The sequence below is a fragment of the Pieris brassicae genome, chromosome 10 (genome assembly GCF_905147105.1).
Source record: "Pieris brassicae chromosome 10, ilPieBrab1.1, whole genome shotgun sequence".
Taxonomy (NCBI): Eukaryota; Metazoa; Arthropoda; class Insecta; order Lepidoptera; family Pieridae; genus Pieris; species Pieris brassicae.
In genome coordinates this window covers 12,052,666-12,076,195 of record NC_059674.1, presented here as the reverse complement: position 1 = coordinate 12,076,195, position 23,530 = coordinate 12,052,666, and the positions used below count along the sequence as shown (strand labels likewise).

Here is a 23,530-nt window from a genome sequence, read left to right as displayed (position 1 = left end):
TAACAATGTTACATACTTGTTAAACATGTGGGAACTTTGATACAGTTATGAAAAATTCGCTGGCTATCAAAAGCTAAATGTTGTGCAAAATTCTTCACATTATTGTATTTAGAATCGATATCGAAATTTTAATCACTGATAGTTTGAAGGTCGCAACAAAAGTTGCGTGAAGCTATACCATTATGATGAGTATTTTGCAGGCACGACCGTAATAGCTTTTTATTCCATACATAATAGCTCTATACAGTTTGTAGCAACCATTTTCTGCCAGTTAATACCAGCAACTGCTTATCAGTATATAATTTATAACTGACAAATAAACTGCGCTTTTAATCTTTTTTAAAAACGTGTTTAAATTACTAGGGACGTATAAACGTCAAACTGAGTAGTTTGCACATTTGTGTAGGTTACATTATTTGTTTTATTTAGGCTACTACAAGTTAACTTCGTGTTAAAAATAAGTAGTTACAGTGTTAAGGTGAACTTTTTAATGTGTCATCTCCGTGATATTTCCTTGAATATACAGTATTTACAATATTCTGAACCTATATAGGTTGTTAGGTAATAATAATACTTAAAAATAGATAAATAGAAAGCTTAAACAAATTATCAAAGTTTGGTCCCTGTGGCAATGTAGGTTTAATAAAATACAGCGAGGAAATGTGGCAGCATTGCGATACTTATTCGTTGAGTGAAGAAAGCTCCAACTTTGTAGTCACCGGCACTATCTACTAGGCGCCGACTTAAATGTATAATTAGACGGCCCAAGAGTCTCTACTTACTTACCTTACCTTACTCGAACAAAATTAAAGGAAGGATTTTTATATTGTAGCTGTTTATTATTTTCCGCTTACTCGGCGTGCCAGCTTTTGCGCTTGTCCGAGGGAGGTGAAACTAGGCTAATGTATCCATACAAGCGGCATCCCATTCCAAATACCGTTCCATTCTTCAAGACATCAAAGAAAGCGGTGAGCTGTGAGCCAAATTAATGGAAGATTGAAGGAGGCAAGATTGCGGCATATGGTATCGTTGAGCGCGAAAACCGACCTGCAGTTTTTTGGCAATAGAGGCCATGGTGTCTAAAGCTATTAACTGCAAAGCCACAGGGATACTTATGGACAATCCTTAGTGAATTTTGTTGGCAATTCAAAGTGATTTAGGGTCCAAAAGGGTGCAAGTGTTTGGCGAAGGATAAGCACGAAGCCAATGACCGGCTTACCTAGACCCCACTCAGCCACCACCAGCTTTTAAAATAAAAAAGAATAGTATTTAAACGTATTAATTTTATCCTCGAAAATGCATTACGTTTACAAGCATAGACAATATGTGGAAAATATGTGTAAAAAAGTAAATAATTACTTTTGACCAAATAAAAAATCAAAGATACCCCCACGCCCCTATGGTGCCTACATAATACTTGAATAGAAAGAATATAATAATAGATTTGAAAATCATATTTACATATAATGCAAATAATGTTTAAACTATCATATTTCTAAATGAATGCATTGACTATACTTTATTTAAATAACGGACTTAAAAGTTCGACACTTTATTTCAATTAACATAACTGACAAGAGTGATGACGTATAACAGTTGCACTGTTGGACTGAATATGTCCAGCATACGGAGCAGCAAGTGGATTAATGTCAAGGTGGATTAGATAAACGAGTTATACGGCTAACTTAGCGATGATATAAAACATCCATTAACATAAAACACTCGCCAGATGTTACATTATATCATAATGGTACAACTGTATATGTTATATTGAATGTGATATTTGAAATTTAATTGTAAGTTTGTTTGTGGAATGTACTGTACCGATTCTGCAAAATCTTTTATTAGAAGTAAGCTTTGTCATACGATTAGATAAAGGAGAGAGTTACGCTACGCTTAAAGGCAATTAAAATTACGATTTATTACTCATAGATAGTCATAGTCCAACCATTTCAGTTAATTCATTGACTAAGCGCACTCTTTGAAACATTTTTTATAAACCAGGTCGCAAACGGGCAGGTACCTCATCTCCTGCCCGGAGGCAGTGGAACTGCCGCTCATAGATACTCTTAATGCCAGGGGGCTCGCAGTTGTGTTGCCGGTCTTCAAAAGTATGAAATAGCGACAAACCCCAATTTGGACGACCTTTTAATAACCGTAGTTGCTGTATTTGAAGTTACGTGTAAAAACTCAGTTAAATAAAACTTCAACAGACTGTATCTCGATAACCACTGCTGAAAAGCACTCAAAACGTTGAATTATGTAACAAATTATCGTTTACATTCGTTAATCAAATTTTATTAAAATATAGTACTCGTAAAATAAAGAAAACATATAATATCGTAATCTTAACTGGGATCGAAAACGCCATCTAACTTATGTAACATTTATACAATTAGGTTTATTTCGATAAAAAGAACGCGAACGTTTGATGTTTTATTGCGCATTAGTTTGTTTGACTTGACTGTATCTTTGTTCTGCATTCACAGATCCAATAACTATTTGTTTCTTTTACCTATTTTAAATAGAATGAACATATGTGTTTTTTAGATTTGTATATAGGATGGTTAATGGGGTATTGCTATGTAATATTAAGAAATGATGAAATAGGTTAAATTAGAACAGTGTCGGTCAGTATTCAAGCGGTTAACTTATTCATAATATTGAGAATACCGTAGGCCTATTTACCTATAAAGGAAAGCTATTAAATTATTGTGTACTAAAAATATTGTGTGTAGTTGCCTAACTAACTTTCTTTGGTACTTTAGGTTTTATTTAACGTTATTTCTTTTACCGGGTTTTTTATGTTATGTGATTACGCCCACTGTTATCTATGTAATATTTGCTAATTAAGGACTTTCTGTCTGTGATGTAAAACTAGCGTATCAACATATCAACGGTCACATCAATGCTATGTATTACGTGATGTACTTTGTAATGTACAAAGTAGATTTACATTTTTTCTCACCACGCCGCGGTCAACGAAACCTTTATCATCAATGGCTTAAATGTGAGAGTCTTTTCTCCGATTTCGATTTTGTTCCCTTTAGAGTAGAGACTCTTGGGCAGTGGGGTTCAAGGGAACAGGCGATAATTAGAGAGTTATGTTGGCGCCTGGTATTTAGTACCGGTGGCCCCAGAGCTGGTGCTTTCCTCGCTCGAATAAGTATCGCAATACAGCGAGGAAATACTGCCAGCGTTAAAGGTACACTGCCACAGGGACCAAACTTTTTAAATTAGTTTAAATTTAAATTTTATTTTTATTCATTTTTAATGATTTTTATTATTACTATGTAGGTTAAGACAATTGTAAAAGTATATTATATAGTTATTATAATGTATCGTCTTTATTACATTTAGTAACAAAAAAGAATTAATATACTTTACAAATTTTATGATGTAATCTGAATCTAATTTTTTACATACTCTATACATTTAACACGGAACTTTTTACGGAACAAATATTACTCAAGAAAACTGACATATATACATATACCTTGTTTCTCTTTTGTCTGTACATTGGCCAGATGCCGATAATTATATTAGTACGTAACGTGGATAAAATCTAATGTACTTTATAGATACAGACATCAATATTAGATAATATAAAGCTTTTGTACACTGAGAATAATTTTTAAGTTTTCATCTATTGCATAAATATTTTGAACAGAGAATGGAAGTAATCTTTGAATCAATCAATATAAATTAAATATTTTTGTAAATAAAATTGTAGCTCAAATTCAGATCCTTTTATATGAGTATGCTTCAGTATATATAGTATGCTTAGATAAAATAGTATTGGGTGAAAAATGCATGTATTATCATACAACAAGAGTTTGAATGTACTTATTTTCTTAAAATAAGTGTTTCCAATAAAAATCTATCTAGCGGTTGATTTCAGTTCGTTGGGAAGATACAGCCAAGCATTCATGGGCTACATAGGTGACTGATTCCTCTGGCCTCAGCCTCTGCACAAGGAACTGTCTGTCACGCCCAGGAATAAGAGAAGTTTAATAAGTAGGCAGTGGCCCGTAATTATCACTATCATTATTTTGAGATTAATTCTATTGAGGTTTTACTGCTGGCAGTGGCATTTGGACAGTCAGCAATCCGTGACTATCGGTGATTTTGGAGTTATGTGGATTATTGGCAATTCCAGGTTCGCACTTGTGAGAAGGCCAAGGAAAGAATTGGACAAGCCGGAAGTATTCTGGAACGTATCTTTGCAAGCTCGTTGGCAGCATCATTGCCAAGAGATCAACGTTATTCATTTAGAGAAGTTATTCATTCCTGCTAACTGCTTCCGTAAGAGAGACACATTCTCTTTGAAAAATCGAACTTAAAAGACAAGTGGCGATCAAGGCGAGCCTTTGGAAGCATCCTAGTTTCATGGTTGCCGATGAGAGTTCCAATCTTGGCCACCAAACTAAGGGTCCATAAATTGACTAATTAGGGCAATATATGGCCATAATGTTCTTTTAGGTGATATACCATATTTTTGCATTGTTTACTGTTTAGAACCACAACTAACTAATTGATTTCATCCATGAGTTTTAGTTCTGTCTAAGAAGATGTTTTGAGCAGTGTTGGCCTAGCGGCTTCAGCCTGCGACTCTCATACCTGAGGTCGTAGGTTCGATCCCCGGCTGTGTACCAATGGACTTTCTTTCTATTTGCGGATTTAACATTAGCTCGAACGGTGAAGGAAAACATCATGAGGCGGCTTGCCTTAGACCCAAAAAGTCGACGGTGTACGTCGGGCACAGACGGCTGATCACCGTACTTGCCTATAAGATAAACAAATGATCTCGAAACTGATACAGAAATCCTTGCCCAGACCTAAAAAGTTTTTTTTTCTAGGAAGTTTAGGAAGTCTGTAAGGTCCAGGGCTCTACGGTTGGCAAACCAGATCAGTTCAGTTTTTGATGTCTTGACAGACTGATCGTGATTACATAAGGTGCTTTCAATGTTCGCCGGTACAAAAATAGCTATGTCAACACAGCGTAGAGACTGCTAGCATTGAATTTAGTTATGTGCTCGTTAACTACTAGATACCACAGAAGTGGTGATAGGATAGCCCTTGTGGGCAGCGTCTACTGACAATACCTCGCGTAGTTGGTATTTACGGTGAACTGTATAGCTCGTTGTTCTAACATATTGTGGATCCGATCATGCTTTTCCCAGTGCTGTGAAATTGTATTTTTAAAGGCGTCTTCTATGTCAAGTTGTGGGGTGATGATTCTGTTAATTTTCCTGAGCTGTAGGCGTGTTAATTTTTTGTAAAAATTCAGATAAGGATAAGCTTCGTATCTCCAGGGCCCTCAGCCTCTCTAGCGTGTTTAGAAAGAACAAAGTGGAGCTGATGGGTCTAAATTTTTTTTCTTGTGTACAGTCCTCTACAAATGAATTGCTAATATTTCTTTATGAGGCTCACATTTAAATTTAAACTACGCTTTAAAATAAAATGTAATTTAATCATAGGTAGGGTTACTTTTGTACTTACACTTATGAACGTCAAATTTATATGCCTGCTGATTCTCGAATCAAGAGCGTAGAACGGATATTCCTAACAAAAACATATCATAGACAAACCCGAAGGCATCAGCATGTCGGCTAATATATTCAAATATTCCTTGACCTATAAACCGCAATAAACAACTCGGAACATCAAATGTAAAACAATAGAGTGAATCATTTCCAATTGGAAAATGAAAATGATTTCACTCAGAATCGCAGCTTTATTAAGGGGAAAATTCGATTCTTTGTTTTCCTCTCGATCTGGAATACTTGGAATATTGTGTGCTAATGAAAATGACGTACATACGGCGAGCACGTAAAGATAAAATCAGTAAAATTTATTCTTTACCATAGAACGATGTACATATAAAAATTTTGATTACAGAGAAGCTCCGCGATAGAACATGCTGTACGGGATGTTTGTGACTCAGGTTAAAAATACCTTACGTAAGAAGACAATTCTCCAGCCAGCCATGTTTAAAATTTGGTGCTAACAAAATCTTATATGTGATTCAATTGAGTAGTGGAATTCTCACTCTCCTACCAATAATATATATAGTTAATATTTAACTGCATATGTTTCTGTAAATCTCTAGAGTGCACTGGTGCATTAACATGAGACGCAATCTTGAATATTTGATTTCGCTGCAGGAATATACATTTATTCCAAATCCTTATTTCATACAAGTACATTTTTAGATGCATGAATATCTAATAAGAGATAAACTTTAGATTTATCAAAAGGGTGTGTGTTGTGTTTACTAGTTGGTTCTGAATAATGTTTAATCCCACTTCAAGCTACACTATGAGCCATATGGCAAGTCTATTGCTTCTTTGAAAATCTACACTAAACTTCTTCTAAGCCCTGATATTTTATATTGTTTCACATAAGGGAATGTCACAAGATCTTAAAATACAACTCACTATCGTTATATATTATGTGTCTCTCCATTTGCAATTATTATTGTAATATTTGATATTGTATGTGAGACGAAAATTAGGGCGTGAAAAGTTATCCTAAAGCGAGTAACCCGTATTCCTGTGGGCTCTGAGAGATCTTATTTCATACAAAAAAAAATGCAGGAAACTGCCAGTCACACAATATTTATAAACATTTTTAATAGTTCGCTATAAATATATTTTAATAGAGGTCAGTTGTCTAGACATCCTAGCGAGGAATCGCGATTACATTATATATGTAAATATTTACATCCTATTAATTTTTGTGCCAATTCAACTAATTCTGTGGTCATGCATAATGACAAAAAATATATATAAAGCGTTTCTCACGAAGCAATATGTGCGAATGTAAAAATTTATTTTAAAAAATTGTTTGAATATCTTTAAATTAAAAATCTTTTTAAATCCGATGAAAATCATGAGCTGGTTATTAATAATAAATTTCTATGAAATACGCAAATTCCTTTTAACATTCATTTTATGTCAGTTTTTAATCATTATTTAAGTCCCTACAGATTTAACGGTTCTAATTGATCGATTAACGAGGCTAAGCGACACTAACCGCGGTGAGATATTTGGTGTATGTAATGTACTTTTCTCATCTCCGGGAACGTGTGAGGCCATCGGTTGTTTAACCGACTTCTATATATACGTACGTAAAAAAAAGAATTGGCACAATATGAATGAGAAAGTTCCACAGCTAGTTCGCTTAAAATTACTATATTAGGAATTATATTCTAGCTTGGATGGAAGCATAATTCCAGCTATCTTCTCAAAAATTTATTAAAATCAAAACTATGTTATATTTATTTGCTGTAAAGTCTTTGACCTCATTACGTTCTGTCGTATTTCAACGCTCCCATAATAACGAAATTATTTCCCGAGGTACATTTCCACGTGTTTATAATGTGCGCTCGTAAAATTTGAAGCGGATTTTGCAATGAATAATGTATGGTATTATAAATAACATATTGTCAATATTTGGTAGGACTTCGTCGAAAACGCTTCGTACTTTATATCGAAACAAACATGTCATTTCCACGCTATAGTTAAATGGCTTATAAAATTTTACGGAGCCAAAAACTTTTACTGATATGAAAGTCTTGATATAAACTTAATAAAAGGTACTAAAGATTATTAATTTATTATTATTTAGATCTTTCGCAATTGTAAGAGCAATGTTGGCTTAGTGGTTTCAGCGCGCAAATCTCAACCCTAATCGTGAGTTAAAATAAGGTTTGTATAGTAATGAGTGCACAATTTAACACAGGGTCGTCATGGAAAACATCTTCAGGAAACCAGCATGACAAAGAACCATAATTCGTCGTCGTGAGTCAGTTCTTTCCAAGAACATTATTTAATTTTTATCTATGTATAATTCTATGTTCAAGTATACAGATGCCTGACATTAGATTGTATATATTAAAGTAAGTTTATAATGTAATAAAATCAACAATTTGCATCTATATATTTACTATTTACTCATCACGACAGGCGCCGCCAGTTTACTGCTACTTATATTTTACGATTATGATCGTATACGACATAAAAACGAAATGACTTACAATTTTAAAGTTCAAATATTAATATTAATTTTAAACAAACTTTAACTTGTTATTAAAGTAACAATATTAGGCTACAGTTCAATACACTGAGCCAGATGTCACTGACATAACGCAAATATAACTAAACTAAATTAAAATACTGAGATTTCAATCGTTTTAAAATCTTACCTATTGGTTTCTCCTCCGCACGTCTTCTTAAAAGAATTCGTCAATTCCATACGATACACACAGAATTACGGAAGGTATAAATTTACAAACACGATCTAGTACTAGTGGAATTTGTGACGGTTTGGTCCCCTGTAACAAGATAAAGTTAAATTTTAATATCTAGATTTCATAGAGAAGGAATATTAAATCTAAGGTACACAATGTTTAATAGATATCGTATAAATCTGTTTTGTAAAAAAAAACAATCAGGATAATTACAATTTTATTAAAATAACAATAGCATTTTACTATGAAAATTTATTTATTTAAGATTGACGTTCTTAAGTGTACATATCACCAATATAATTGCATAAAATTCAGATAAATTTTCTTTTAAGTTATGTCTTGACACGCAAATTACACATGTCACGACATTATCGTATTGGCAAAGTCTGTATGGATAATGTATTCTGTAATAAATAAATAAATGTTCAATCTATGCTGGGTTACAACATTTAGGCTTTTATGTAATGCTAAATTGTATTATTAAGAAGTCTTATATTACTTCATATAGAGGCTATTTTATTTATCTTTCTTTGTGATCTTTCAAACGTTTTTAATTTAACGTCAAAAGCTACCTTCAGGAATGGCTAGAATTCAAATATTCACGATAAAGAATTTTCGTATAAATCCGTCCTATACTTCAGGTCCCTCATTTTAACGCGAAATAACGAAAGATGGATAGCTTGCACCAAGTGAAGCACGGTTTTCTCGGATCAATGTATGTGACTTTCTATCTTATTTTTTAAATCAGTTTGTAGTGTTTCACAGATATTTTTTGCCCTGATATTACTTTATGGAGAAACATTAGGTAGATCGGAAATAATAATGATGTCTATTTACAATACACGCTACGGCAAAGGAAAACATCGTGAGAAAAATTCGACGTCTCAAATCCAAAATCGACATGTATCACACAAAATCCTGACGATCTATTAGTCTATGAAATCAAAATGAACAATGAAATAACCCATACCCATATAAATAGATAGAACCCATATACAGTTGTAGCGCCACTGAATTATTATTATTATCATGTTGTTTGTATCAGCAAGGGGAGCAGAAAATAATTAATATTAAACTAATATCAGATTTTTAACCACACTTCTGTTTAATTGAATTATCTTAGGACAATGTGCACATATCTTCGGTTAATTTTTATTTATTTATTCATTTAGGAAACAAAACAGATACATCTCTAAAAGTAACAAATAAAAAATAAAACATATATGAACACATTGGATATACCACAAAAAGTTTCACTGATAAAAAATAAGATATAAAGCAAAACAAAACATGATAGTAGAATGTTATTTAAGTAGACAATACAATACAAAATATTTAAGTAGACAATACAATACAAAATTTATAAATCAGGAGAACGACAAACATACTAGTAGCCATTTTAAAGAAGAAAGATACAAGGTTTAGGACTTTAGTAGTTGTTTTAACCTATTCTTAAATGAAGCAGTAGAGGACTGCGAAAAAAGATCGATATTAATAGCAGAATCCAAAGTAGAACACATCCTGTGACTCTTCACAGGCTCGCGGAACCCAATGTTGGTTCTGGGAGTCGGAACGTTAAAGGTTCTGTGCGAGCGTTCTCTACGCTGGCAGGAACATTGAATACATAGCTTCAATCCGTTTTAAAAGTGTTTTCTTAAGGAACATTGAATGTTATGAGTTAGAGAAGATCTGAACAAGTTAGTTCATGTACACATATTTTTCTTATAGTGACACAATCAATCAAATTACGCCTAGTACTCAAAGAAAGTAAATTATATATATTTTAAAGATCCTTGTATTTAGCCCTACCACCATTCATGCGACAATTTACAATACGTAAATCTTTTGTACAGACTCCAGTTTTGTGACATATATAATGCCGTAGAGATTGGACAAACGTATTCTAACTGAGACTGGACAAGCGTCTTATAGAGGTGGTCTAGTCAAGTTTAGTAGTCTGCCGGCCGCATGAGCATTGCCATTATATGACGTCATATAAAACGCATAGTATTACACGGTATCGAAGCAACAGCTGATACTATTTGTGGAGTGCATCTAGGGCGGTGCGTGATTTACTGCACATTGTCTATTAAAAGATCGCTCTATATGCGTTATACTTATGTTCGGTACACGTCAATTGTTTATTTTAATATTACCTCCCGATTGCACTCATTTGTTTCTCTTATAACATAAGGTGAAACGAATTCTAGTCTGATTACTAAACATTATACACCAATTTTATTGATAATAGATGTCTACACAGTTTGTGCAATTTAGTATTTTTAAATTAATTAATTAATTTATTTATTCATTTAGGAAACAAAACAGATACATCTCTAAAAGTAAAAAAAAAAACAATAAATGAATAAAATCCACAAAAAGTTTCACTGATAAAAAATAAGATATAAAGCAAAACAAAACAAAACATGACAGTAGAATGTTACTTAAGGAGACAATGCAATACAAAATTTATAAATCAGAAAACGACAAACATACTAGTAGCTATAATAAAGAAGAAAGATACAACGTTTAGTACTTTAATAGTTGTTTTAACCTATTCTTAAATTAAGCAGTAGAGGAGTGCGAAAAAATATAATACATAGCAATATAATGCAATACAATACAAAGTTTATGTCTCAGGAGAACGACAAACATACTAGTAGCTATAATAATGAAGGAAGTTACAAGGTTTTGGACTTAAATAGTTGTTTTAACCTACCCTAATCCTAATGAATTACAGCAGAGACTCATATACTTTTATATTGAAAATATGAAAACAAATAATTTCTTTACATTTTTGAATTGTTGTTAGTATGTCAATCAACAAAACAATATGCATACTTGACTGCTACTGAATTATTTGACACATAAGTTCGTTAGTAAAACATCATTAATTGTGCTTTTCGAATTTACTTGATTCAGCAACAAACAGTAGTAAGCCTGCTACATATTGTTATATATTCATGGTATGTAACCTAAAAATAAACATAATTCAAACCCCTTTAGGATCATACACGCGAAAAGCTTCTAGTTGCCTGTAAAATTGTTTAATGAACCTGACGCATAGGTTTCACAACTCAGTTACACAGCAGTGCGAATTAATACATTTAATCATCAAAGCATTACTAAGTTTTGAATAATGACAATTATTGATGTATATTCCACAAGATGTTTAGAGAAAGCTCATAATGAACATCTGCTGACAACAGCTGTTCAGGAATCATCCTTCAGATATATTCAAGATATATGCTGTCAAAGGTGCACATGCACTAATAAATAATTTAAAAGAACGATCTTTTTAGCCGTATTTTTGTGTAAAGAGTGGCTTGTATGAAAACAAAATAATATTATTTGAACATAGTATCACAAGAACGTATATATCTGTTAGTTTCATTAAAAAAAAAAACTTTTCATAACTTTATAGCTAAGTTAGTCAGGTCCCAGTTTTTGGATTGTGTATTATTTCGTACATAAACACTATACATAACAATATATACTATACTATACTTACATTTTTACCCTTTGAGGCTTTTACCCTTAAAGGGGCCATACAAAAACTTGACCACTAACAAAGAGTTGTAACTTAAATGTTTTAAAACTTAGACTTACACAACTAATACTAATATTAAGGAATGTTAACTAACCACTTGTTGTACGGATTAATTAATAAAGCTTTAATAATAATAACACTTACATAAAGTTACTGCTGTAGTCTACGAATTGAAGGGATGGTATGAGTTTCTCTTGTTATAAAACTCTTAAAATAGTAACCGAAGCAATAAAATCTAAGTGGCGCTGTCACATCGATGCCAGCTAAGTTTAAACGTTTAACTTTGAAATTCGAACATGTGAGGTAACGGACATTAAATGACAAGTTTGTCACGTCTGTTGGCTGGGGCATAATTCCTACAGGCATACTTTTATACTTCTTTTCATAGTTTTGAAATGAAGTTGAGGAAGAAAGCGAAAGAAACCTTGCTTTCAAGAATCATTTTACCTATTTGTACAAAAATAAAGAGTTAATAATAACGACAATAACGATTCTTTCTTCATTTTATTATTTCTTGCTGCGTTAATAATCAATCTTTGTAAACTTTTTATGCAGTTTGTTAAAGAATTGTATTGTACTCACGGAGTTGAAAACTAAGATAAGAATACAAACAGAAATTCAATTAAACCGTGAAAGATGTGATTTATCATGTTTTCCTCTCTGGAAGGTTACTGAGTTCCTACTTCATTTACTTCCTCGAGAAACTATTTCCGCTTGAAACTTATACAATCATATATTCATGTTATTTGAATTACATTTATATTTACGCACAACTGTATCACACAACTATATTTATAGCATTATTTATGAAATTTTCAGCGCAACAATAATGTAATTATATATATAATGTAATTATTGTTGCGCTACCACTAACAAATTTCAATGGTGGTCATAAGATAAAAAGTCGTTGTCTGCGCCAGATGAGCGAGCTATGCTATACATTGAGCACCTGTTTTCGTCATACTACGCTCATGACTTATATCCGTCTCATCTCTTGATGGAATAAGATACTGCACTTGTTTCCCTTTGTACTATCTTCGGCATAAATGTACCTAGTGTTCTTAGCTATGACCAAATCGAGGGGAATATGATATAAAAATATGTTATAGTCCAAGTCTGTCCCTATTTATTCCCCCAAAGGAAGTAGGACACGTATCGAGTAGGTGGGGGTGCAGCAAAACGCACAATTAGGTCGGAGGTCACTGTGCTTTTCGGCCGTAACTATTCTACTTTATTATCAAACTTTTAATAGCCTTTACCACGAAGGTCAGTTATGAATTAAACAAATTCCAATATCCTTATACAATCAAAATCAGCCGAACGTTTCTTGGCTCCACCAAAGAACTAATAAAGTAATAAATAAGTTTTTATTCATTAGATACCCCATACGAGGGTAACTGTATAATTAATAACTGTTACATGCAAATATTTCATACTAACAACACGCCCAGGGTACAGGTTACACGTGAACCGTAATTCTTGACAGATTATACACGTGAATCTTCTTCATGAATCCCTCTATATTTTGGTGAAAACGGGCATCTTAGTTTATGAATCTATCGCAAAAAGACAGACGCGGAAGAGGATGATTTTGTTTTAATATTTTCTTTTTCAGTAGCGTATTGTGAAACACTAAGGCAAAAACTATTGCAGGACAACGGCAAAGTAATATTTTGGAAAGGTGACGGAAAAATGCCCACAGGATTTAAAGTCTGTAACACTTTTCACGTATATAACAGTGACGAATACGTCATCATTATATTATTTTTACATACAATTCCTTTAATTTATTCGGGATGATATTTGTGTGTAGACGATTACTTTAATATAAAAAATATCACAGATAAGCTTCAATGTATAAGTGGTAAGCAATATCAACAAAAAACTTTATTCATTTAGAATAAAGTAGTTATGTTTCCATATACATTAGTACAGCCACGTCTTGCTTATGAGAGCATGTCTGAGCTCTCTCTACTGAAGTGACACCCGGGCCAAACACCCGCAAACGAACGCTATGTTAGCATAATTCTAGTTCCCACACTTTGTTTAAGCGTGAAATTGATAAAAACTAAATACATTGTATACAATTTTTACAATTGGATTATTGGAGTCTCATTCTGGATTAAAATGTATAAATTCGCTCAACTATGATACTCTGTTTTCATTTGAACAGTAAATTAACGAATCTATAATAATCCGTTTTAAATATTAATAATACATTTTTAGTATCTTTATTTATTCATTAAGCCACTGAACACTAAATACAATACAATATATATAAAGAATCTTACAGAGAAAATATTACAACTTTACACACAATAAAATTCATAATGCTTGATGCAAATTTTAACCAATATAAAATGTTTACTATATAAACAATAAAACCCTACCGATATGCACGCTTCAATCGTTTAAAACAGAAACCCTCACAAAAAAGAATTCGACCGTATTTTGAAAACTCTTGAGAAACTCATTCACTTAAGCAATTTGTATTTACGATTTCAGCCTTTTCTATCGCATTGACCTTTACAATACTTGGTTATAAAGCTAAATGGTCCAACAGTCTAAACAAGGGAGAATTATTTTTTGAACTACCAGGCAATGCAAAACCAGTTGTAATCTTGTTTCATCTAAAGTGAGTAAGGGATGGTCTGCTTACGACCCGTCTCTTATCTTAAGGTGTAAACATAGGCCGATAAATATAAAGGTAGGTAGGCTAGTTTTTTGGTGTCGGTCAAAAAGGAACGAATCGCTGCCCATAAGGAGTCCTTCTTTTTGTTTGTATGAACTGTATAGTCAGTTTTGAGTATTATTTTATTCCCCCCTAAGCTTATTGTTTAAGTACTTGCGTAGTTTATGCTTTGTTAAATCCGGAAATGTTTTCTTCCGCCCGTGTTTCTTTAGACGTAATATAGGAACAACTGTACACTGTTATTTAGGTCAAAAGGTGTATACGGCGTTCGATGAAAACTCCCAGGTAACTCGCCTATTATTTTAGCTTTGACATATTCATAGCTTATGAAGCTAGAAGCATCTTTTAAAAAAAATATTTGATCACTTCAGTAGTTGAGACAAAACATACCAATAAGTAATTAAGCATGGAATTCACTTTCCGTCATTGTCCGCTTAGCTTCTTCTCTATCTTCTTTTAGATTTCTACTGTACCGGACAGTTAGTCCACAACTTTCGTACTAACTGATCTGAAATTACCGTGATTCGTGTGCACATTCTCTTTTTCATGTGAGGACATGACACGTTTTTTTCCTTCTCACTGTTTCATTGTGTTTCAATTCCATTGCGCTATCTAATTAAAAAAATATTTAAAGTGGTCGGTGAAAGAGATTGCTTGATAAGATAAGGCCATCATTCCTTTTTTTAAATTAAAATTACTTGTTATAAATAAATACTTTTTTTAAAAGACCATGATGGTATTAAAAATGTTAACCCTTAAAAGTAAAACGTTGTATGCGGAAGTTTAAATATTACATTCCGTAATTTTATACCCCAGGGGCGTGATCCGGATAACAACACGCAGTTAGCAAACAATTTTAATTATCTTAATAAAATATTCTGATCATACAAGGGCTTCGGAAAGTTTCGAGGTGATTGTGGGCAAAATTGTTAAGAAATTATTTTCATTCCCTTCTGTGGTGCTTTAAGATACTACGGTAATTTGCGGTGAAAGGACAATATCCAATCTGGTCCTTATCGTCATTATTCGATTCAAAATACATTGATATAATTATTAATTCTTAAAAGAAAAAGCAAGCAAAAGAATCTTTATTTAAATATTTGTTTTAAAATTCATAAAGCCCTTTTATTCATAATATATAAAACTAAATTAGTCCAATTATAACATTTTAACAAAATGACTGTTCAAATCCGTAAATACAAAAGAGTATTTGGGACAATAGTGCAATATCTGTGATTGATTTTGCATGAATAGAGATTGACATTCATACGATTTGAACCTATTTCAATACAAGTATATACGACAACTTCTATAAAAATATATGTAAGGCCTAAGCAATCATAAGCGCAGTGTTGGCCTTGTGGCTTCAGCGTGCGACTCTCATCCCTGAGGTCGTAGATTCGATCCCTGGCTGTACACCAATGGACTTGCTTTCTATGAGCGCATTTAACATTCGCTCGAACGGTGAAGGAAAACATCGTAAGGAAATTATTTCCCTAGACCCAAAAAAGTCGACGGCGTGCGTCAGGCACAGATAGCTGATAACCTGCTTGCCAATAGGCATTTGTGAATCTAGTAAGATTAACAAATGATAATTAAACAGATACAGAAATGTGAGGCCCAGACCTAAAAGGCTGTAGCGCCATTGATTTATTTTATTTTTAAGCACTCTATGTCAAGTTTAAATCAATTTAAGGAAATCGAGCAATAGTTAATAAATAGTTCACCAGTCGAAAGACACTATAGTTGATGTTACAGATATCTTGGCATAGTTGCAGTGTACAGGTTAATGAAATCAGCGCAATTATTCCGTTCAAACAAAAGACAAATTAAAAAAGCTACATAGACCTGCACGATCTAACACGAGGGCTCTTTTCAAACGCACTAGTTTCACAAAGGTGACGTCAAGTGACAGCCGTGATTCTTTCATTGGAATTCACATATTGAATGTACCGACACATATTGCTACACTACTGTGTTATAGAATAATGTAACAGTAAAAAAGTCGTCAAAGGCGGTAAATTTGTACTATAAACAAAATTACGTTATATCTATATTTCTGTTACATCTGAATATCACTTACATAACCTTGACATTTTAATAAATCAAAGAAATTATTAGAAATGTTGAAGTTACTTATTTTCCCCAAACACACTAATTTAAATATATCTGTTATTCCCTTATAATTTGAGTACAACTGTATCACATGAAGATTCGCAAATTTTAAAAATATATAAATGGCAAGTCTTCGATATTATTACCACCAGAACTCTCATAATATAGAGCTTAAAGGAGTTCTATAATATGTGGTAGTGAGCCAATCCGAATAGAAATAACGCTGCGATGATGGAGACAATATTGTCCACAGAAACTGTATTTTAGAAAACTTATTGTGGAAAATATGCATAAATATCGTCAATGATGGCTTATGTAGCCTTTGATTAGAGTAAAGATTCTGTTGACGAAAAATATTCTAGTAAAACGGGCAATCATTTTTAGTTTTCATCTTATATTCTAACTTCCCAGGGCATTCGAGCCAAGTCGTCAAACCTTGAACGTATCGTCGATCATCACATAAAATTCTTATTAATTTAAGTAAATATTTCATTAAGATAATTAGAATAATACCAGCCAAGGGCGGTTACGCATAACTTGATTAAGCCGCGTTTCAGATAAGTAATCTAAAGTAGATTTCGAGACAGCGTTAAGCCTGCGAGACTCAATCATGACGCTTTGTCTGACATTCACAACGAGAGTCCTTCTTTGTCATCTTAACTGACTAAAGGAACAAAAATTTGATGATATGTACATATTATATACGATTTATAAAAATATAACTAGAACGTAAAAATCAACTACGATTTGCTATGATATACATGTACAATTACTCTTGAATCGAAACATTCTGTTTAAAATTTAATAATTATATTGTAGAGTATTGAAGATAATATGTCTTAATAGTACTCAATACTATTGAGCTAGTCTATAAGTACTTATATACTTTACGTACGTATATTTTTTCAAAATTTGGATAACTTCTTGCAAGGTAAAAAACTCGACTTTAATGGGGCAGTCGAAACCGCCTTCAAATATTTTATTGAATCCCGAATGTATAATGAATGTATTTTTTATCAATGAACTACCTAAAAGATGGCAAAAGTGCATAGATAGCAGTGGTACATACTTTGATTAATTAAATATGTTTTATTTAAAAAAAGTCTACGTTTTGTTCCTACTATACAAAACGCCAATTTCGTATGTAAGTGCCTTATATTTATTAGTTAAAGGATTTTATACATGACCTACTTGGATCTTGTGTTACAAATATCTATCAAGAAACAGAAAAGAAGAACCCATACTTCGAAACTATTGCTTACCATCTGCTGAGTTTTATCACGTCTAGTAATACTTTAAAACATATTTTTATACGGTAGGAGAGCTAAAAATTCTAGAGCTGTAATTAAAAAATAATGACGTTGTCCGATATTGAATGAGTGTCATTAATCACGCCTAATGATATTTGTGCTCTAGTCATAGCTTCATAGACTCGAGATTCATCTCATTAAAAAACCTACTACATTTCATAACATAGATTTGAGAGCCATCAAAAACACGCTGTAGTGGTTTCGGTTTCGATATAAATTATTGAAAATGATTATTTATTTAATCAACTTTTTAAACACTGAAATTAGCCCGGGACTTAGTTAATATTATTTAAAAAGTTTATAATTTTAATTTTTCATTTGACACAAACAATTGTTCATAGGATTGTAATTTAAAAGATGATTTCATTTTATGTTTATATATAGAAAACAGTTATAAAATAATGATTGTATAGTAACCCAACAACTTTGTATGTAAAAATGAAATATTTGTAACAAAACTAAAATTTTATGTATAAAAAATTTAAGTCGGAATGGAAAGAAATGAATGGTCAACTATATGAAAATTACGGTAATCCAATGTTTTACAATGCATAATAAAAACATTTCTTATAATAATTATTACAAACTATTATCGTTACCTTGACTGTCTATCAAAAAGCGATACTTACAAGGTATTTGGAAGGTATAATAGGAAACACAATCTGTACACAACACACACAAAATAACACGTAAGTCCACTCAAATTGAATTACATATTTTCACAATATTCACGTTTGATCGTGCCCGCGCCATTTTATTAATTTGTTTTTGGAACACGCCTCGAATTTTGTTTTTTAATATTTTTGCAAGGCGACGGCTATAGGTTTAGACGGGCGGTGCGATCTTGGAGCGCGCGCATTCGGTATACGGTAGTGTTGCGTACTGAGTTTATCGACAAATAGGAACGTATTCAGACACTTCGCAAGTAGCAGATTGTTTTAGCAGCGAATACCTTGCCTACACAGGTGAAGCATATAATTGGGTTCTTTATTTTCGTCAAATCTATAAAAAACAATGGCTTATCTTTTCTGCAATATTACACGAAACCAAAGGATCGATATCGATAAGATCGAGATGTCTTTGGTTTATACATATGACGTAGCTGAAACGGACGTACTTACACGCACGACGACGCACATACAAAAAGTAATGTTGGGAACATTACTTGTACCTCATAGACAATAATGATTTTAATACTTAAATTGATTTTTAAAATTATAAAAATGGAAAGTCTACACAATATATATTTATTTATACAAATGTGCTGTGCCTGTATTTGTAATTAAAGTCCTCCTAGCAGGTGGACCGAGTTTGATAAAAAAAACTATGTTGGTTCAAGTGGAACGAGATTTACAATTAGATGATATTTTTATTGAAGTATGAAATGTTTGTATATAAGACGTGGTCGCAGAACAGCGCCTTTCGGGTCTGCTAGTAAATAATTATAAATTTAGACGATACGATTCATTTCAAACATCGATGATTACACATCCCTATTCTGAATTAGCGCCAACTTCACTTAGTTGAGTTGGATGCGCGGCGCACGTTCGCAATTCAACCAACTTCACAGAATGCTATGTGACCTCGTTTTGACGTGATGAATTATTTTCGAAACAGCAACGCATTGCCCACCTTAAACACTTGTTTGTTTTCTTACCCTTTGTTTTATAAATGTACTTTAGTACGCTTATATAACAATATTTTTGTGCTTTATGTTTAACGCTCTTTTCCTATTTAACAGAATTGTTTCGATCAAAACATTGTTATAAAATTCTATAATAAAAACATAAAAAGATAGAATAAAACTTTGTTTTTGGGAATTATCAAAAAAACGTGTTTCTAATACATTAGTGGTATGTAATTTAATGGGAAATCTTAAAAAAATAAGATATTTGTTGAAAATAAAGTTAAGAAAGGTGATAGAATTATAATCGTAAAAGCTCTACAGTGGACAAAGCAAAGGCCTCGTAGGGCCTCTACGCATTTGCGTAGCAATCTTGTAGCTGTCCTCTACGCATATTCGTAGAACCGACTGTTGTACTTTGATGTCTGAGGAGACAGAAGGAGTAAAACATTTTAATTATATGATTAACAGCCGTTGCGATGTATAATATATAGTTGATATATGTAGAGGGTCATGTTGATGTAGCTTAAAAAAATGTATGACACGGTAGACAATGACATTCTTCTTAGAAAGCTAGCGAGGGTGGGCTCTGCACCAAAACTGAGCATCATATATAACAAAAGAAATCAGTATGTAGAAATTCGTTCGAATTTTTTGTATAGTTTTAGATTTGCCGAAGGTTCCAAATTCTAGCAGATGCCTAATGCTTGCATATAACCAAAAATGTATAAAAAAATAGAAATACAAAATGACAACATATTCAGACCGATCTTTTCACGAAGTTTGAATCAAGTGTTTAAAATAAACTCTCATCGAACTTCACCCGCTCTAACGTACCTATACTATATAATGGATACAATAGGCTCGAAATCAATCAATCGGGTGACGTAGGTATCGTGGTGATGTTTCGCAAACACATCAGACAGATTTGTAGAAAATCCTAAAAAAGCTTGGATTTGTACAGACACGATCAAAGGATCTATGAAAGTATTGCGATTTCTGCACGTTCTGCTGGGGGGAATTCATTTAGAGCATAATTCCGCGGTTAGGACTCCCTATGAAACTAAGTATATGGTAATATTGGAGCGGGTACAAAACAAACTTTTAGGCACTTCTATGTATGTATGATATGATGTACGGTGTGTATTTTTATAGCCACTCATGTGTTCTTGGTACAATATACTTAATAAAATGGTAACATGGTAAGGATAGCAATTCGGCAGTACTACAGTTCCTTAGTTTTACCTGATGTGTACGTCAGGATGCAGCTGTCTTAGGCATATATTAAATGTATTACGCTAGCCAACGAATAACATAGGCTAAGGGATTTTGTTTTTTATTGTCCGTAGAGTGAACTGACAAAGGTTCTACTATTTGTTAGTGGCTATAATACTTAGTTTGTTTTATAGTATTGTATTTTGTTAACATAGCTTTTACACATTGAAAGAAAACACTTTTTTCCCGGATTGAAGCTATGTATATTATTTTATTATAATTTTCCGACGTTTCACGTGCTTTACAGCGTACATGGTCACGGTTAGTTTGTTTTTCAGTTTGTATTTACATTATTCTTAAGCATCTTTTCCCCTGTTATATTAAAAAATATGTAGAAAATCATGTCTAAAGAAAATGCCTATCAAAATACTAAAAACAAGTTGCAAAAGAATTCAAAATGTTGAAGTTATATCATAGACAAAAATAATAGCAATCGTTTTGACATTTCAAACATTATTCATTCTCTCAAAGTAGCAGATGACATATATACGAAAAGAACTCTCAATCAATCCTATCGCTTACGATATCTGTCGACAGAGGAGGCCTGTGCCAAATTGCTCTTTGAATGGCACGGACTAGATATTAAAAAAATAATACCACAGTAGCTGAGTTCTCCTCTTAAATTTTACTTTACCAAATATACTTGGTTCACATATAAACTATGACTATTGTTCCTAAGCCCTGGTTATCGCTCTAAAACTTTGATAGAACATATATCCCATATGTCCCACTCTGAAACCTAAACTCATCGGGGAGGAATGGAAGTTTCGTTTTGAAGATAATACAAATAATAAGTACTTGACATGAGTAAAGTTCGTTTAGTGGTTTAAAACAAGAGCTTATAACTAACACAAAATTAGGGATAGAGGAGTTCCAACACTAACAAAAACAAACTTGTCTTATCTAAGGGTTAATAAATCTAAATGACACTTATGTTATTGTATATTATAGGAAACGTGAATGTTATAATACAATTTATTAAAAACTAAAGTGCTCAATATCGGCTTCAATTGTACGATAATCGTTTACATTTGGTTTATACTTCTAAATATTACCTAAACTCACGCCAAGATAAATCTTCGATAAAATTTCGTAGTAAAAATGATGTAAAGCGAAATTTATGAAGAATTAAGAAATTAACAACTTAATTAAGCCCACGTTCATGAGCATATTAAAAAAATGCTTGTTCAATTTAATTTAAACGCTTACAACTTATGATAAAATCAACATGCGATAAAAACATTTTCTAACGTTTTTTCATAAAAATAAACACTTAACAATCTAATTATTTTCTATACGTGTTAAATTGACTATTAATTTGTAAAAAAATATATCTATGATAAAAATTAATTAATTTAAAAATTTATACGAATAGTTAAGGTGAAATAAGGTAGGGTGAGTTTTATAACGCTCTAATAAGATTTTCGGAAATACTAATGAGTCATGCATTAATAATGTATGGGACTTTTTTTATAATTAGGTAAATGTCTTCCATTATAATCAGTGTTGGCCTAGCGTGCGACTCTCATCCCTGAGGTCGTAGGTTCGATACCAGCTGTGCACCAATGGACTTTCTTTCTATGTATGCGCTATTCTGCGCATAACATTCGCTCGAACGGTGAAGGAAAACATCGTGAGGAAACCGGATTGCCTTAGACCCAAAAAGTCGACGGCGTGCGTCAGGCACAGAACGATAATCACCTACTTGCCTAATAGATTAACAAATAATCATGAAATACATACAGAAATCTGAGGCCCAGACATAAAAAGGTTATGCCGCCATTGATTTATTTATTTTTAAATGTCTTCCATTGTTTTTTTTTACGTTTAGACGACAGATATCTATATAGTATAGGTAAGACAAACTATTCCTTAACGTGTCCTAAAATTTCGGTCAACAGAAAAAGTTCTTAGAAAATGTCATGTGTCAGTAAGATACCATCATACTAACAAATATAAGTGTAAAATAATTTTTCTCACAAATCAAGAAGCCCTTGCCATGAATATTTATTAAGTACGTAATGAAAAATTACTCGGCCTAGACATGCCTAAAGGTTAATATTGTTTGTCGCACAGAGTTTAATTACTGTCAGTCATTCCATGTGCTTTAGACAGCCTCGTTTATTAGTTAGCTAGCCTTTCTAACCGGGTTTCTTGATAGTAATAAAAAAATATTTACAACTAAAGTAATTGTATTTATTATTTTATTAGATGTTACTTAAAATAAATAATTATCGAATCCTTAGACATATTATTTATAGGACTTAATTCGTAATTATAAGTAATTTAATATTTAATTATACGAGTCAAATAAATACATAAACAGGAAATTAAAAAAAATATAAAATTCCTACTTAACTGTCTGAAAATACTTAAGAACTGTTAACTGTAAGTATAGCCTACCGTTTATTTTCTACTTGTTGAATGCGGTATTTATTTTATAATGCGATTACGAATAGGCATTCGCAAAATGAGTGAACTTCACGATTGTTTCACAATTCAACCACACTCACTGTTTTGCTAGAAGAATTTCCACTTCCTTGAAATGTTGGCACTGAATTTCCGATTTAGCTTATTACGAATATCTTAGATTTTATTACACCTATTTATAATTAAATTATAAATATAGACGCGCGCTCGCGACGCTCGCTTACAGATTAATAAGCTTCCTCTTAGATATATTTAGATATTTCGAAATGCATATTTTATC

At 32.5% G+C, this 23,530-nt stretch overlaps 1 protein-coding gene across 17 annotated transcripts in view; it reads right to left on the bottom strand.

Annotated features, from left to right (window-relative positions):
* The window catches only part of LOC123714835 (muscle calcium channel subunit alpha-1), a 54,961-nt gene extending 31,501 nt beyond the window's left edge, over positions 1 to 23,460 (bottom strand). For 15 of the 17 annotated variants that reach the window (XM_045669421.1, XM_045669414.1, XM_045669415.1 and 12 more), the window contains exons 1-2: positions 18,551 to 18,756; positions 8,210 to 8,338 (exon numbers count right to left, since the gene is read on the bottom strand). The gene's annotated coding sequence lies outside the window, so the exon portion shown is untranslated. Of the gene's footprint in view, positions 1 to 8,209; positions 8,339 to 18,550; positions 18,757 to 23,223 lie in introns of those variants that run through there. The other 2 variants (XM_045669412.1, XM_045669413.1) reach the window with 2 other exon arrangements.
* Between the last annotated feature and the right edge of the window lie 70 nt (positions 23,461 to 23,530).